The sequence below is a fragment of the Canis lupus genome, chromosome 22 (genome assembly GCF_003254725.2).
Source record: "Canis lupus dingo isolate Sandy chromosome 22, ASM325472v2, whole genome shotgun sequence".
NCBI classification, from domain to species: domain Eukaryota; kingdom Metazoa; phylum Chordata; class Mammalia; order Carnivora; family Canidae; genus Canis; species Canis lupus.
This window is the reverse complement of record NC_064264.1, coordinates 51,222,209-51,236,252: the sequence shown is the minus strand read 5'-3', so window position 1 is coordinate 51,236,252 and position 14,044 is coordinate 51,222,209. Positions and strand designations below refer to the sequence as shown.

Sequence of the window (14,044 nt, the reverse complement as noted above, 5' to 3'; positions counted from 1 at the left end):
TCCATATGATGAATACTGTTTAGCAATAAAAAAGTATGAGAAATTGATATATACAACATCTTGGATGGATCTCAAAATAATTATGCTGAGCAAATGAAGCCAGATGAAAAAGATTACATATTCTGTGATTCTGTGCATACAAAATTCTAGAAAATGCAAGCTTATCTGTAACAACAAAAAGGAAAACAGTGACTGCCTGGGAATAAGGTTGGGAGAAGAATAAAGGGTTACCGGAGGCATTAGGAAACTTTAGGGGTTAGAGTGCCTCAGTAGCTCCGTCAGTTAGACATCTGGGTCCTGATTCCAGAATAGACCCCTGCATTGGGCTCCCTGCTCAGTGGGAATCTGCTTTTCTGTCTCCCTTTGCCCCTCCCCCTGCTCGTACTCTTTCTTTCTCTCAAATAAATAAAATCTTAAAAATAAATAAAGGAAACCTTTGGGGTTAATCAATATGTTCATTATCTTTTTTTTTTTTTTAGTAATATGTTCATTATCTTGATTGCAGTTCTGTGCACATGTTAACATTTATCAAGCTGTAGATTTTAATAGGTGCAATTTATTGTATGTCAAGTATATCTTACAAAAACAGCTTAGAAATGTTTTAGTGTAAAGCATAAATCTAAATTTCTTCATACATTTAAACAGTTGTTCCAACACTATTTATTGTGTGCTGTTATGCACTAAATTTAATGCTACTTTTCTCATTTACTAATTCCCTGTCCATATTTGGGTTTGTACCTGTTGTCTCTGTTGTGCATAATCGATCTCTTTGGCTATCCCTTCACCAATATTACACTCCGGAATTTATCTAGATTATAACATGGTTGTAGGCATGGGGTCACTTTCTAGCTTCTGCCTTACATAAGCTCTGGAAGGATCCAGAGGGTTTTCTGCCTCTTGTGCGCATGAAAACTCAAGCTCTTAGCTACTGGACACTTAGCCCCCATTCATACCACTATTTTGTCAATTCATGTACTTCCCTCCCTCTGTTTGTAGTTCTCTCTTACCTTTTGACCTTTGGGGACCTGTTTTTCTTTCTTGTAAGCCCAGATATGCCTTTTTAAATGTTACCATTTATCCAATAGATCTAGTTGTTTGTAATGGAAAGGGTTGAATTTAATATAGCTCAGTTTGCCAGAACTAGCCCTCTGGTACTCATAGCTAATTTCCCCCTATTGTTGTCATTACATTGTGAAGGGGAAGGGTGAAGAAGATTCTTCTTAGGGCGGGTGCCTCCTTCTAGCACAGAGTAAGTACTTAGTAACGATATGTTGGAGGCATAGTGCATGGTATATTATATTTAGACAGATGATAGTAACATTGTGACAAATGGATATAGAAGAGGAAATTTAAAAAACAAAGGGAGAAGAGCTGCTGAATGGGATGATGGAGAAATGGTTAAAAAATAGAAAAGCCCTGCTAAAAGTAGAGAGAAACAGCAAGCTAGCACACACAGAATGGGGAAGTTGAAGGAAGAGGTGAGTAAGGAGGTTGGTTGCCTGTGTGGGTGAGGGAAGAGACACATGCGTGGAAGAAAACCTGTAGGCAGTTGTTTTTTTTTTTTTTTTTTAAGTGTGTGTAGGCTATAAAATCTGTCTAGATTGTTCCATGAATGAATACCCAGGTGAGGAAAAGATATTGTGTGGGCGGGAAACAATAGAATAGAAGCGAAGAAGGGAGAAAGCTGCTGTGTTCTAATAGCTTCGAGCACAGGAAGCTGATTTAAAGTTTCCATTTTATTAAAAATCAAGTCGGAATGTGAGAATTCTAAAGCTTGTTAGAAGTGTAAAACTAGCTGGAAGATCAGGCATCCTGCTGGCAAACTTAACAGTGACGCATAAAGTACAGTACAAAACAGGGAAGAGGTAAAGGAGTGCCTCTGACCTCAGGGCCCTTGCATCACTTCAGAAACTGCTCTTTGCCATCTCCTTACCATACCCAGTACTAGGACATGAATGGCTTTGAAAAAAATATTAAAAGTCCTCTTGTATTGTGAATATTAGCTCCAGCTCATTATTTTATCCTAAAAATGGAGTTCTCTGTGAAGAATCACATACAATTTGGCAGAATTTTCAGTTACTCTAGACACAGCAGTTATGGAGGAAGGTCTGCATTTCATTTTCTCTTTCCCATATTTATAAAACCTGCCCATTAGCTTTATGTACATACACATATATTTTGCCTTCCTTTTATGTGGCAATTGCTCTTTGAGAGGAAAATAGGTAACTAGCCACAGGGTAGTAATGTTGCTCATAATAACAATTTTCGTAGGTTTGATGATTCATTTCAAGGACCAATCACTTGTTCCATTTTTCTTTTACTTTTCAGTCAGTAAACTCAATTTTAACATCTTACTTAGAAGCAGAAAAATTGTTGATGCCATTTTACCATTAGTTCTAGCCAGACATTAATTTATTTTTAGAGATTTAAAAACTGTCCAGAGTCAAAATAAAATGCATACAAGTCCCAACTAAAAAAATTTCCAACCTTTTTGCTTCCTTTTGTTGCTTCTGAACTGGGAATTTATTATAAACATCTCTGGATCAGATATCAAGCCACAGTATGATGGCAGAGTTTCCAGCAATCAGAGTTGCCTGTCACTGTCATGACCTCATTTCTCTTAATTGTCCTTTACAATTGTCCGATTTCTGCTTAATTGATTTGCATGTGCTATAGCCTAATAATGGGAGAGCTTTCAGGCAGAGCTATGTCTGTTCAGGAACCTGTATCTCCTGCTTTCAAGGCTGATCCCTGGAATTGATTATGTATAATCTGTTAAGAAAACAGGATAAATAAGGAAGCAACTCAATACACACAGTCTTGCTTTTAGATGGAGCTGGTTTCTTTTAAAGAAGAAAGAAGGGAGTCTTAGCTTTGTTCATGGTAGCATTGCTAGTAAAGCTTTGGATTCTTCTCAGATAATGAATGGCGACATAAGGCAATTATGAAACAGGTAATGTCATTTAACTAAGCAAAGCACTTCATATCCTAAAGAAATATGAGAAGACCAATGGCCTATGGCAGAAACAGGTGTTGCAAAATGCCAAATGTGATGGCAGAAATCTCCTAGAAGCTGTAAGATGAGCATGTAAAAATGATCTGGTAGGTGAAATAGAAAAGATGAAGACTTTTCTGCCACCTTATTACCATTTCTGAGAAAGGAGAGAAATTTATTCCTAGCTTAGTATCAGATAATGAAATCTTCTTCCCAAGAGTGAGATAATTAGAAAAACTCTAAAGTAAGCAAATGTAAGCATTAAGTATATGGAAGTTTCCTGTATGGAGAACAGGGTTCAATCTGGGCTTCCAGTAAATACTTATAATGGCTGAGCCATTGGTTCTGAGGTGTGTAGGTAGGAGACAGTATGTCACAGATACTCAGGACAATCCTAGTATGTCCCTGCTGTGGCAGAGTCATTACTAATAGCTTTCTTTTCCACGGGAGGAGTTTCAGGATGGTCATCCCACCCAGGGCAGCTTGTAGGACTCAGTGGTACCACTTAGCCTACAGACAATATAGAGTTGGATTTGGGTTAGTTTTCTATTGCCTATCCTAAATATTATTGACGATTATGCTTTAGGGTACTTGGAAAATAAATGAATTATTGGCTTATGAATTCTGTTCATAACATAATGAAGTATTTTGAATGGAAAGGTCAGAAGAATTAAAAATTGAAATGCAGCGGAACTTAAAATACTAATTTTTAACTTCTGTGGACTTTATCAAGAGGGAATTTTGTAGCATATGTAAAATCATAACTGCCTCAAATTCATGCAAAGGTCTTTGAAGTCTTCTTGATTTATATTTAAACCTTTTTTGAAGGATGAAGACAGACGGCTATGTTTAACTTAACAGAATTCATGCAGAGATGTCTGCTGGGTGGGAGATGCAAGAACAAATTTGGATAAATGCATGTTGGAAAGATTTTCTTTAAAATATTTATTTATTTTTTAAGATTTATTTATTTATGATAGAGAGAGAGAGAGAGAGAGAGAGATAGGCAGAGACACAGGAGGAGGGAGAAGCAGGCTCCATGCCGGGAGCCCGACGTGAAACTCGATCCCGGTACTCCAGGATCATGCCCTGGGCCAAAGGCAGGTGCTAAACCACTCAGGGATCCCCTCTTTAAAATATTTAAATAAGAAATGAAAATACTCTGATGGGTGCATGTAGATTTTTAACTAAATTAATAGCAACATTTGTGCAGCACCTATTACATCTTACATATTTTGCTTCTATAACTAATATTTAGAGCAGCCTGAAAGGGACTATTTCCCCCATTTTGCAGATGAAGACACAGTCCCAAAGAGATCAAATAATATGTTCATCTGGTAGGTAAGTGAGAGCACCAGGAACTGAAGTCAAGTCTGACTTCCTAGCCCATGCTTATCTATGATTTGAGCAACTTCTACATATTATAATCCCACATTCATAAATGTATGTGCACATATAGATCCACATCCATATGCATAAACTCTTTCTATGGCAGAGAGAAAATGAAAGTCCATGTGATATCTGGTTTCTTTCTATCCCTGGTAGAAGTTCTGATACAGGGGATTGTGTCCCATTCAAATCTGAAATAGTGGCATGCCATATATTTATATTACTGTATTGCCTCTCTTTTTAAATCATTGTGCATATCCATCTCAAGGATGTGGCCCACCTGAGCCACCAATTAAATCAACCTTTCATATGCTATGAATTTTTAAGAAATTAAACATAAGTAAATATTTCGGAATAAACTGAATTCTCGTATGAAAATTAATACAAAAGTGATTTTCACCAGAACAGAAAAAATATGTCTGTGTCTCTAGCATAAAAAAACAAAGAAAATCCTCCATTTTGAGAAAGGGTCTTAAAGAAATTGAGTTATTTCTTTTGATCAGTTATACTATAGCAATTCTTTTGACCTTACTTACCAAAAGAAGAGAATGTAATAACATATGTCATAAAACTCTTACTTATTACTAGTAGTAAATGACTTTTACTGAGCAATTGATACCTGTTATCTTCTCATTTAATACCTGCATCGACCTGTTATTATGTCATATTCTGTTTCTACACTCTGTATTTTAGCCAAAGAGATAGAGCCTTAGGGAAGTTAACTTAAGACATTTAAGATGAAACAATGTGTAAGTGGCAGAAGTAGGGTTGAAACCCAGTTCTCCCTGACAGTGATTTCTATGCTTTTAAACATTCATATCTATACCTTGGTCAGTATACGAGATGATCTTCAACATGCATGTGTGTCCAGAATATTTGAAAAAAATGTCTAGTTTCCCTTTGGCTACAAGGCGTACATGCTTAGGAGACAAGTTATGAACAGGGTGGATGAGTATGTGGCTAGGACGGCTTGTATTAGGACTGAATTCTGTCCTGGGACTCCTGATCATATTATATTAATGGGAAATGAGGAGCACTGCCAATTCAGCCCCTCGCAGACAGCATTCACTGTAGTTGCCTGTGTAGAAATCATACCTAGCATCATTTTGATAGCTCAGATTTAACCTGACCAGTCTACTTTCCCTCCAATAGAAACCACAGTCACGTGCAGTGACCATAATAATAGCACTAGCATACATTTGGGGAATTCATTTCCAGGCTGCGATCTCTCTGATAGGGAGAATTACCTGGTGAGCTTTGTAAAAATACAAACTCACAGCCACATCCATGGATTCATGTTTATAGCAGGACTTAGATTCTCAAAATCCATTGGGTTAGAAACCAGTGCTGTAAAACCTTAGTTTTACATTAAATCTCCCAAAGATGTGTTCTATATAACACAAATTTTGCATGGCTTCTTCAAAGATAAATCTGGAGTCTTCAAAGAAATGCTCAGCTTTTAGCTGCTACACCTCTACCTGTGGAGAACTTGAGTTTTCTTTCCCTGAAGGCTGTTTCTGTGGAAATGACTAAGAAGCACCAGAGGTAATCAGAGACTCTTGTCATTCTTGCAAGGAAGCAAGTTGTCCATATGTTCTGGGATCTGCAGGACAGTCATCTCAATTTTACTGATTCAGTGACTCTTACCCCCTTAGGTCTAGCGACTACGCTGGGAGGTGTACTTTGTGGTTGAGGGTATCTGAGGACTGGGACTCTGGCACTTTCTACATCCTTCCCTGGTCCTCACTTTTAAGGTAGCTCCATGTTCTTAGCACCATGGAATCCTGACATCATTTGACCCCAAAGGATGGAACCCTGTTGGGGTGGGAAGAACTGCTGCTCCCCAGCTATACACCTCAGCCAAACCATGGCCAGAAAACATGAACATATTTGGAGCTTCTCCTTTTTTAAAGATGTTATTTATTTATTCATGAGAGACAGAGAGAGGCAGAGATACAGGCAGAGGGATAAGCAGGTTTCTTGCAGGGACCCCAGGGTCACGCCCTGAGCTAAAGGCAGACGCTGAATCACTGAGCCACCCAGGCATCCCTGGAGCTTCTCATATGTATGAGGCACTTTGTATTCCTGGTTGCTAATTCATAATGTGGTCACATAAGTTGGGCATGATGAGCTGTATAAAAGAGAAGAGGAAAGAACTCCTTGCCACATATTAATTAATTGGCAAAATCACCGACTGAAAATCTATAATCTTAGCCCCAAATTCTGTTTGGCCATTCTCTGCCATGCCTACTGACTCCTTACAGATAACTTCTCACCCTGGATCTTGTAGTTTCTCAAGCAAAGGGGAAAAGATTTACTACTTAAGGACTAGATTCACAACATCAAGGGCAGTAGTCTTTATCTTATGACTTCAAAACAGTTTTCACATTTCCAGTTTGGAACTGATCAGTGCAACCTCTGTGTCCTGGTACTTTATTTTTCTGATGCTCTTTGAAATACATTCATGTACTTCTCATTGCTTAATCCTTGCCTAGATCCCTGTCACACGTGCTGTCCCTTATGTGCATCAGCAAAGTAGTGAGTGATATAATTAAGGGAAAAAAGTTGGGGCAAATATATAATTAAAGAACTATTTGGATATGACTATTTAGGTATGGTGACCATTTAAAATATTTGTTTTCAAAAGAAAATAATGTTTTGTCAATTAAGTTACATACACTATTTAATTTTTTTTTAATTATTATTATTATTATTTTTTTTTATTGGTGTTCAATTTACTAACATACAGAATAACACCCAGTGCCCGTCACCCATTCACTCCCACCCCCCGCCCTTCTCCCCTTCCACCACCCCTACTATTTAAAAAAAATATTTAGTTTTACCATTTGATGCACAATGAATTCAGTTCTTTATGGTGTGGCATTGTCTATTTAGCCATTAAGGAATGGATTAAGGAATGGAAAATCATATTAAAATACTCTCAACTTAGTAGTAAGGGGAAATTCTTAGAAAATGTGCCAGATTTACTTGTTTATAGAAAGTAGTGTGATGTCAATATTATTTCCTGCCTCAGACTATTTGTCTTGTTTTGTAGTCACTGTAAAAGTCTAGACAGAGCAAGTAAAAGTTTAAAAAAAAAAATCAATAGTCTCTTCTCTGCAAATTCCAGGGTGGGGGTAAGAATTCCAAAGCATCCAGCAGTAGCAGTAGCCAGGCCAATTCGTAAGAGCTTTTAATTAATCCTGAAAGCAGAGGCCAAATAGGAGTGAAAATGAAGCCAGATGATACTCTGGAATGAACCCAAGAGGCGGGTAGCCGCCAGAACAGGTTCATTGTCAGCACAGGAAACGGACCACCTCTAAATGCAGGTCTAAGCTTTTAGCAAGAAAACGAGCCTTGTTTTTCTGCCTGCCACTAAGAATGAAGCAAGCAATGCCCTAAGGTATCAAGGGTGCAAAAACTCTGTGTGTGTGTGTGTGTGTGTGTGTGTGTGTGAGAGAGAGAGAGAGAGAGAGAGAGAGAGAGATTCACTCCATGGGTTTAACTAGAAATGCATTCCTCTACGACTTTTCCTGAGAACATACAATATAAATAGGAGAGAAACTTACTGAAGTAGTAAATAACAAAATGCTCTTAGGTGTACAGTGTTATCTGTTGCATATAGATTTGCTATGCTGCGTACCTCCTTCTTTGCATCACTGACAGTCTCCTCATGGAATGCAAACTTCAGAAACAACATTTGTTGTAGCTGAGCCTCTATGAATATTTTCTAAACCAAATGGACCAAATTTTGCTACAAGAACTCATTGTTCTGCTTATGTTCAGTTCTTCAAGGGAAAACAGTAAAAATATACATATATAATTAAAAATCCATATATCTATCTAACTATAAATTATCATAAGTATATTTTGTGAAAATCTTGCAAATAACTTAAGTAATGACTTCTTTTGTAAGTTAGTGTTTTTGACCTTTTAGCCAGTCTCTCAGACGAGGGACAGATTGTAGTCAGTTCAAAGTATAGCAGACTCACTGTGTCAGTTTGGGGGTAGCACAGATTTTTGTCTTTTCCCCAATATGCCAATCACTGAAAATGTAGTTTGAAAATTGTTTGGTATGGTAACAGGTGCTTGTTTACAGCCCCTGAGAAAATGCTGTGAATAGCTACACCTACCAATGAAAGGGTAAAAACATTATTCTCTCTCTCTCCTGTGCACATACAACATGGGCTCTGGCATTTCTACTTTCCAGGATGCCAGGGCGTGTATCCGCCCTAAATCGAGTTCTGTTGATCCTTTAGTGGTCACTCCAAGCAATGACCCCTTTGGAAGCTCTTCCCCGTGCTCATCATCTACCACCTGCAGTTTTATGTGTGATGTTTCTACTTGATGCTCTTGTAATGCTAGGAGCTGGTAGCTGGCTCTGAGAGTGCTCATTATGCTTTACTGTTGTCATTACTTTCCTAGCTAGTAAAGGCTCTGATTTGGGATTATCTTTTTGGTCATCTCCATTCTTAACATGTTGTGTGGCATAGAATAGATCTTTCAGATTTAATCATTTTGAATGAATGGATGGACAAATGAAATAAAGTAAGAATATGGGGAAAACACTTCCTGAAAAGGGGCTAAGTAATGATAAGCATATTTATGTTCATAAGTGACAGTAGTTCAAAAGGCCGAAACTAAGTGTGTTGCAGCAAGCAGTGACAGCAGTTTGATATTAGTAGAGAGAGATGACATTGCAAGTAATGGAGAGAACAATTTAAACACAATGTCTTAAGCTATTGCATTTGGCATTGATGAGTCCTGTGGATAGCTGAGAACAGAACACAATGGGCACATGGTTCCCTCTAATTATTACCTTTTTTAAAAAATAGGAAGGTGTGAATATGAAGTCATTGTGGGAATTGCTTTTTAATAATAGCTGAAAAGTTTCTCATTTTACAAATGAAGAAACGGAGGCTCAGATGATCGAAGTGAATTGCCTAAGGTAATTAAGTTGGTTAATCACTGAACTGAGATGATAATCTTTGTGTTCTGATACACAGCTCAATCAGTGTTCTCTACTGGCAGGAGTAATGATTAACTGGAAACCATACAACTCTTAAGTACTGAGGTATTGTTTGGGACTGTAATATACAATATTAGCAACAAGTTCAAAACATATTTTCTTAGATCTCAAACTCCTACATAATGTTATTTATAAATAGGATATTTTGTTAGGAATTAAAAAAGAGGGGTGCCTGGGTGGCTCAATTGGTTAAGCCTCTGACTCTTGATTTTGGCTCAGGTCATGATCTCAGGGTCATGAGATCAAGCCTTGAATCAGGCTCCACACTCAGCTTGGAGCTCCTTAAGATTCTCTTTCTGTCGTTCTGCCCCTGTCCCCTGGCCTCTATTAAAAAAAAAATTAAAGCATATGCCAAGCAGATAATGTCTTTTGAAAAATAATTAACTGCTACAAAGCATTCCAGCATTCATTTTGAAACGTGGAAACTACTAAAGCCAGAGTTTAAAAAAATGGAAAATCCATGCCAATTTTCAGATATCACACTTAAAAATTGTATAAAAACAACAGGATCCAATTGTTGAAGAATTTCCTCTGTAGTTACTTTACAAGCAAACAAACATATAAATAGATTTGCCATAGGTTTAAATAATGGTGGAAAGGCACATTCCTTCAGTTAGCCAAAAAAGTAATTATGATAGCATCTACTGTGTATTACTCAAGGATCTTAGAGAAACAGAACCAATAGGATGTGTATATAGAAAGCAATGAGATTCTTTATTTATTTATTTATTTATTTATTTATTTATTTATTAAGATTTTATTTATTTTAGAGAGAGAGAAAGAGAATCTCTAGCAGACTCTGCACTGAGCACAGAGCCTGCCATGGGGCTTGATCCCAGGTCCCCAAAACCATGACCTGAGCCAAAACTAAGAGTCAGACACTCAACCAACTGAGTCATCCAGACACTCCAATGAGATTCATTTGGCTCATGTGATTGTGGGAGCTAGCAAGACCAAAATCTTCAGAGCAGGCCAGCAAGCTGGAAATTTCAGAATGAGCTATTGTTGCAGTCTGGAATCCAAAGGCAGTTTGGAGGCAGGATTCTTTTCAGAACACCTCAGTGTTTTTTCTTAAGGCCATCAATTGATTAGATAAGGTCCACCTACATGATGTAGAATAATCTGCTTTACTCAAAATCATTTGATTTAAATGTTAATCATATCTAAAAACATACCTTCTCAGCAACATTTACATGGTGTTTGACCAAACAACTGGTACCATAATCTAGCCAAATTCACTCATAATTTAACCATCACAGACTATGTATTAGGGAATATATGGAATTGGAAGTTACACTAGGGAACAGTTGAGTTTGGAAGACATCCAATGAACAGCTGGCCACTCAAACATGAATTACACACTTCTCAAATGCCAGAAATGAAAAGTATAATAAATTATGGCGAGAAGCCTAACCCAGTCTGAGGGACTTGGAGTGGCTCTCCCTAAGAAACTGACCTTCAGGCTGGGGTCCAAAAGCTGAAAGGCGGGTTAACCAAGCTAAGATGGCCAGAGAGATGTCTGAGCAGAGGAAAAAGTCCTGAAGTAGGAGGAGCATGCCAAGAACTGGGAGAAGGCCACCATGGTTGGATGCTAGGACACTTGAAAGGGGAGGAGCTAGATCCTTCAGGATCTTATGGATGAAATTTGGCACAAGACAGACCTCAGGTACGTCTGAGATTATGAAAAGTCTGTCTATATGCTCTGTGACTAACAGATCAGAAGGTGCTAAGAGTGGCTACAGGACGACCAGTTATGGGACTAGATAGTGGTGCAGGTGGAGGTGGAGATGGTGGGAGCTGAATGAGCTCAAAAGATATTTTGGAGGATATTTAGAGACACATGACAACCAGTTATGGGAGTTAAAGGAGAAGTTAGATATCAAGGAGATTCCACAATCTCAAGCTTACTCAGTACTTTGAATGAAGTCTCATGATGCTATTTGTTATGAAGGAATGTTGATGAAGGAGTCTGTGCTCAGTAAGAGGTGTAGAGTTGGAGACACATGGAGTGTAGCTGGGTGGAGACATCTAATAGGTAGTTGGACTCATAGCTCTGAGACTCTAAAAGACACCTTGAATGAGAGAGAATTGAAACTACGAAAATGGATTTGTCTGCATAGGAAGAGAACATCATGAAAAAAGAGAAGAGGCTAAGGACCAAGCTCAGAGTAACTCAGGACTGAGGGCCAGTTAGAGGAGAAGATGGAAAATGAGAATGACCTGAGAAATGGGGACAAAACTAGCATCTTCCAAGTCAGCAACATTGCATCTCTCTCCCTAACCACAACTGGGAAAGGTTTTCTGTTTTCAAGGACTCATGTGATTAGGTTGGGCCCACTCACATAATCCAGGATAATCACCCAAGCTCAAGATTTTTAGCCTTGTTCACACCTATAACGTAATATATTCACGTGTTCCAGAGACTAGGATGCGGATATCTTTATGGGGCTGTTATTCTGGCTACCACCAAAACAACTATGTGGAATGCTGCTCAGAAATCACAGAAGATAAAAACTGAAAATGTTCCAGTTGGATGTGGCACATGGAAATAAACAAAAGCAAGTTCAGTGGATTAGAGATCATGAAAATAGGCTAAAAATTAAATCAGGGGGATTATAAGTAGATAATTTTTTCAAGAGATCCAACTGGGAGTAAGGAATGCAGGTCTTGAAACTCACTTAAGCATGAGTGAATATTTATTAGGGCTGGAAGAATCATTGTCTATATTTAGAGTTTGGCTGGTTGTAGCAAGAATTCTAGCCTCCCTGATTCCAGAGAGCCTCTTGTTTTATCATGAATATCTGAGGGAAGATGAACAAGGAAATAATTAACATTAACAAATAAGAATAAAATCTAGAAGAATCTTGTTAAGTGTGACAATGAAACTAAGATAAATAGCAAATATACATTCTGAAACTTTGATGTTTATTTCCACTTTTAAAAAGAGTAATCATCATGTGGTTTTAGATACATGAGTTCCAGGGCAATTAATCAGCTAATAAATGTGTCTCTAACAAGCATTTGCTAATAGCTTGATGTTGGCAAAAATAATATGTTTCAAATCAGCTGCCTCTGAAGCCAAAAGATTTCAACATTGTATCTGTGTTGGTGAGGGTTGTGCTTAAAATGAGAATCAGTGTTAATACAAAAGAAAAATAAATAAATGGAATAAAAAGGAAAAAATACTGTAATACTTATAAACCAGTAAAAGCATAAGCATAACTGTTAACAGTTGTTGAGTGATTAACTTTTTCCCAGTGCTATTCTGAGAGTTGTACGCTAGCTCATTTAATCATTAAGACACTCCTACAGGGGCACCTGGGTGGCTCAGTCGGTGAAGTGTCTGACTCCTGGTTTCAGCTGAGGTCATGATCTCAGGGTCCTGGGATCAAGCCCCACACACACACTCAGGCTCTGTGCTCAGTGGAGAACCTGTTTCCCCTCTCTATCTGACCTCTTCCTCTCCTCCTCTGCTTCTGGACTCTCTCTCTCTCTCTAAAATGAATAAATAAATCTTAAAAAAAAAAAAAAAAAAGACGCTCCTACAAGTAGATGCAAAGGCTATCCCTGGCTTAGAAATACGGAAACTGAGACAGCACACACCAGGACTCCAATCTAAGCAGTCTACAAATTTCAGCAATGGGTAACATCTCACACTTAGTGTCTACTGAGTGCCCAATTTGAGTACCTTACAAATGTAAGTCACTACTGGTTTGCCAGAGCCCTGGGAGATAGAGATAGGCATTTTCCTGCCATCGCCTGGGGAAGAAACTGAGGTACAGATAGGGGAGGTCACACATGGAGTAAAGGCTAAGCTAGAATTCACTTCCAGCAGACTGGCCCTAGAATCCAGTTTCCTACCCAAATACCTGAAAGGTGATGTTTTCTGAAACTTTTTCATGTAGACAGTATTTTCTGAGATCTTGTTGCTGTTGTCTTTTTAAAGTCTGAGAAATGAAAAAAAATATTGATTTTGATGGGCTTCCCTCTCTGAACTGCACCTTAACCTTCCTTGAGACTTGGGTGATTTATAAAGTTTCTTTCACCTGTGGAATCCTGTGAACAAAATACTGTTGGCATCATGTGCCTGAGTTCCTTCTGTTCTTTTTTTTTTTTTTTTTAAGATTTTATTTATTTATTTATGACAGAGAGAGAGAGAGAGAGAGAGGCAGAGACACAGGAAGAGGTAGAAGCAGGCTCCATGCAGGGAGCCTGACGCGGGGCTTGATCCCGGGTCTCCAGCATCAGGCCCTGGGCTGAAGGTGGTGCTAAACTGCTGAACCACCGGGGCTGCCCTCCTGTTCTTTTAACACATCTTTATTGTTGTGTTTTTACATGTGTTTGAATTGTATGCTACATCATTTTATTATTGTAATGATTGCTTACATTGTTTATGTTAAGCCTTTATTGAGCATTATTGTTATTATTGAGCATTTCTTTTTTGTACATGCTGGGTGCTAGGCTGAAGTGCATTCCTTGGTTTCCTGTATTTAATCTTCACACAAGGCTTTGCTTCTAAATATGGTTACTTTGCCTAGCTGACAGACGAAGAAACTGAAGAAACACTTAGAACTTTATTCAAATCACACAACCTGGGCAGCCCGGGTGGCTCAGCCATTTAGCGCTGCCTT

At 38.3% G+C, this 14,044-nt stretch overlaps 1 protein-coding gene across 5 annotated transcripts in view; it reads left to right on the top strand.

Moving 5' to 3' along the window:
- The window catches only part of NALCN (sodium leak channel, non-selective), a 315,576-nt gene that overhangs the window by 48,465 nt on the left and 253,067 nt on the right, over window positions 1–14,044 (top strand). The gene's annotated exons all lie outside the window — the stretch shown is intronic.